This window comes from Coffea eugenioides, unplaced genomic scaffold (genome assembly GCF_003713205.1).
Source record: "Coffea eugenioides isolate CCC68of unplaced genomic scaffold, Ceug_1.0 ScVebR1_2681;HRSCAF=3754, whole genome shotgun sequence".
Taxonomy (NCBI): domain Eukaryota; kingdom Viridiplantae; phylum Streptophyta; class Magnoliopsida; order Gentianales; family Rubiaceae; genus Coffea; species Coffea eugenioides.
In genome coordinates, this window is record NW_020863191.1 from 21,331 (window position 1) to 25,811 (window position 4,481).

Here is a 4,481-nt window from a genome sequence, read left to right on the forward strand (position 1 = left end):
TCAAATCTTGATCAAGGACTTTTTGTCCCAAAATTTCTGTGCGACTCACTTCCCTACTACTGTGTGCATCATTTGCATCCTTCATTCCACACATTTCGCACAATGGTGAATCTAAGAGGAGGAAAGGTTACTGCCGGACGCAAGCATCCACTCAGGGATGAGGATGAGGACCTTCCTACGGTCAAACGTTCATCCAAACGCTTCAAGAGAGGAGCCATAAAGGGTCAAATGTCACGGCCTACTCCACAACCCACCTCTCAGCCTGCATCTGGACAGGGAACCTCTTCTCAACCGCCTCCAAAATCAGCCCCACTCCCTACATTTTTTGATGATGCTGCAAAAGACAAACACTCCTGGATATCCCAGAAAGGTGTCATCCCTCAACGAACTGTCAACTCTTCTGAATTTCGTCACATAGGTTTAGAATCCATTCTGAGTCTATTTGCTTTCCAGAAATGGTCACATCTCGTTTCTATGCCCAATGTTTATTACCCTGAAATGCTGTATCAATTCTTTGCTAATCTTAGGAAAGGCACTGACCAGACTGAGATTATGTCCAGGGTTAATGGGGTAGACTTAGTCTTTGATTCTGAAATTGTGAATGATATTTTAAAAACTACTATTGAATCTGAATGCAAGAGTAAAATTGCAAATTTCTTTTCTTATGAAGAGCATCCTACTGCTGATAATCATTTTGATGGGGCTAAGATGTTGACGTATTTTAAACGAAGCTTTTCTGCCCCTGCTGATGCTAAACTGAATGATCTTGCCCCTGTGAATCTAATTGCCTTTTCAATCATTTCAAACCTGCTTGTACCCACTGATGGCCATAGAACTGATGCAAACAAAATGGAGTTGTATCTTTTTTACTGTTTTCGAGAAAAAATTCGTATTGATTTTGGTTTTGTCATGTGCAAGTTTTTACTTCGCTATGCCACTGATTCTCGCAGAAAATTATCTTATGGAAAGTTTCTTCAAAAGATTTTTTAGTTTTACAAAGTTCCAATTCTTGGTGTTTGTCCCAAAGAAGCATCTTCTTATGCCTTTACCAAAGGATATTTTGAAAGGAAAAATCTTGTTTTTAAAGATAATCTGTGGGCTTATAAGGGGGCATCATCTAGTGAACAGAGGTCTAAGTCTGCACATGATCCTTCATCTGTTTCACTCACTCCCATTCATCCCAGGAAGTCTGCCACTAAGGCATCTTCCTCCTCCAATGATGAAGTGATTGAGCTCCTTCGTGAACTCAAACAACATGTTCTTCTTCTAGAACATGGTCTAATGCTCACCATGTCCTGTGAGCAACAAACAGCCTTCCTAGACAAAAAGAACCTTCTTTTTCCCCCACCTGTGGTTGAGGAAGTGTCCCATGACAAAGAGCCACACCCCACTGATCCCAGCTCATCAATTCCAGACCCTGGTTCATCAACTCCTGTGACTCCTCATGGCCCTTCCACAGCAGATAAAGGCAAGGCACCAGTTGAAGAGGCTGCTGAAGCTGATGAAGAAACTGAAGAGGAGGACCTCTCCCAATATCAGCTCTCTCGAAGAACTCCTGGATCCACATAGTTCACCATTTAGGACATTTGCATTTTGTTTGTCTATTTCATGTGTTTGTGGTGTTCAACAATGGATATGTAGATGAATTCAACATTTGGTTTTGATTATGTTTATGTTTCTTTTGGTACTGTTTAATAGATGCTTAAGTATTTTGGAATGATGATTGTGTGGATGTAATGAAATTTTTGGTTTGCATTGATGAATGTGTGTGGATGAGATGGATATAATTGTTTGCCCTTTTGTGATGACAAAAAGGGGGAGATGATTTGATTGGTTGATGATTGATGATTGATGATGTTGGATTGATTGGTTGATTGATGATTTGATTAAATTTGGATTGGCTGATGGATTGAATTTGTAAAATGTTGGTTTTTGGCTGCTTAATTGTCATATTGTGGATAATTGTTTAATTCGGTTGGGCAGCCAAGTGAGGGGGAGCTTTTTCAAAATTTTTATGATTCACTAAGTAAGGGGGAGTTCTTATCTATTAAGAAAGGGGGAGTTTTTATTGCAATCATCAAATCTCATTTCAAACATTTGTTTTGTCATCATCAAAAAGGGGGAGAATGTTATTCTTGGTTTTGATGATCACAAAGGTCTTTGAAATATTTATCTAACTCTCTTCAAATATAAGTGTTTTTTACCTATCAAAGAATCAGGTACGAATATGTCATGAAATGAAAATCAACCAAAAGGAGAAGCAAAAACAGGACACCCATGTCGGACGTCCAATGGAATCTTTCGGACGTCCGAAAGGATGAAGAACATCAGGAAGGAGTTTCTGTCGGACGCACATCGATCATGTCGGACGTCCTAAAAATTCCACAAAGTTTTGATGACTCTCTGCCAAGACTCTGTCGGACGCTCGCTAGGAAGCATCGGACGTCCTGAAGGATCGGACGCATGCTTCGGACGAACATCAATCTCATCGGACGTCCTAAAAATTCTTCGAAGATTTGATAACTCTCTGGACGACATTCGGACACTGAAGCTCGGACGATAAAATTCCATCGGACGTCCGAACAACAACTTGACTGTTTTTCGGACGATGGGTTCGGACGATGACTAAGCCGTCGGACGTCCGACAGCCCCAACGGCTAGCTGACTCTTCATATGCCTTCTATCCGTTGGAAGTATTAATGAAACCCATTTTTGGTTCCCTTTAAATACAAACGACTCTGAAGCAGATAGGGACTTTTGCACACTTTGTTTACAAGATCTCAAGAGATATTTTAGCTAGAAAATAGTCTCCAAAGCTAGATTTGTTCTCCAAGTGGTGTGAATTTCTTATGAGCTTTTCTCTTGTGGTTGAAAGTTTCAATAGTGTAGCTTTGTTGAGGGTTATCTGAGTGTTTGTAAAACTTCCTGGCTTGACTAAGTGAGGCTTAGGGCAAGGAGGAAGTGCTCCCTCCATTGTACATCTAGTTGATCATCTTTCATCAAAGAGAAGTTGCTCAACCTAGTGATTGGTCTTCAAGTTTGAGGAAAGCTTGGTAGACAATCGGTTTGATATTCTATCTTATTCTTTTTTGTTTAATAAAATTCTAATTGCTTATCTATACTTGTTTTTCGAATCAATATTGCTCTCTTCTTGTAATCTACTTGATTGATCATTACTAGAAAAGAAGGTAAATTTTTATTAAGCAAAAATTGCATAAATTTGATTAAGATTTTAATCAATCTAATTCACCCCCCCTCTTAGGTTGTCTTTGGGCCTTACAGGTATTGTACATATGTCCGGACAATAGAAATATTTGAAAAGTTGTGCCAGTAGTCTTGTCGTAATATTTCTTATCAACTGAAAGCATAAGTTTGTCAGATTGCATTTTGTGAATGGAAATTGAGTTTGTTAGCAGAGAGTTAACCTCCAGTTATAAGGGAGATTCTGCCGAAATTGTTTTAGAAATTCAAAAAAATTTTAATTGACCGGAGACTAGCACTTTTTTCATGAAATTGTCCAATTTGAATATTGGGAAGTTTTATTATTTCTTAATAGAAAAAATGAAACAACTTTGATTTTATATTTTTTTCAGTTTATATGGCAACCATATTCGGAGGACGTTTTCGCCTCTCTTCTTGCGTATTGTACTGCAGGTCGGGACATTTGGAGGTCCGTAACGTATCTTATTTGCTGGGATGTAGTTGAACCGCACCTCCCTCATCGAATTATGCGGCAGTTTGGGTTTCATCAGTCCCTGCCTGATATGAGATTGACAGATAATCAGACAGCTCTACATTCTCTAGATCGTCGTGGTAGGGCGAATCAAGACTGGAGCATCATGCATAGACAATATATTGATATTTGGATTGATCGACGTGTGCATGTATAAGATGACACTGTAATTGAAGATACTACATATCCATCGGATGAGTATGTTCAGTGGTATCGGGAGCGGACGGTGATTTATATTTCAAATCCAAGTTGATTTTTCGCTTTCCCAGAGGGCTTTCAGGATGATAGCGTTAGGGCACAATATCTTGTAAGTTCATTTCCAACCCACTTTTAATAATCACTTTGAGTTTGCTCACTTTTTTAACTATTTTTTACCACAATATCTCATTCTTATTCTTATATTTGTTTCTCCAGAGCGATGCCATGTCTCGCATGTATTTCATGGCACATGACTCTCTTGCAATTAGTGATGAACAACACAACAGATATTTTCAAGAGTTGAGGGACTTTGCATCCACATCTTTGCATCATGTAGAAGAATCACACCGACTTGCATTTCGCTCTCCACAAGTACCAAAGGAGATTCCACTATATGCTGATCCGTGTCGTGTTCAGCGAGCTCCTAGAAATACCCACGAAAGTCAGCATGGCGGTGGACGACGTTGTAGGCTCCGATCACCAGAACCCGCCATACAAACTGGATTCCATGGAGGTTCGCTGGCTACTGAGGACCAAGCTGGCGCATCTA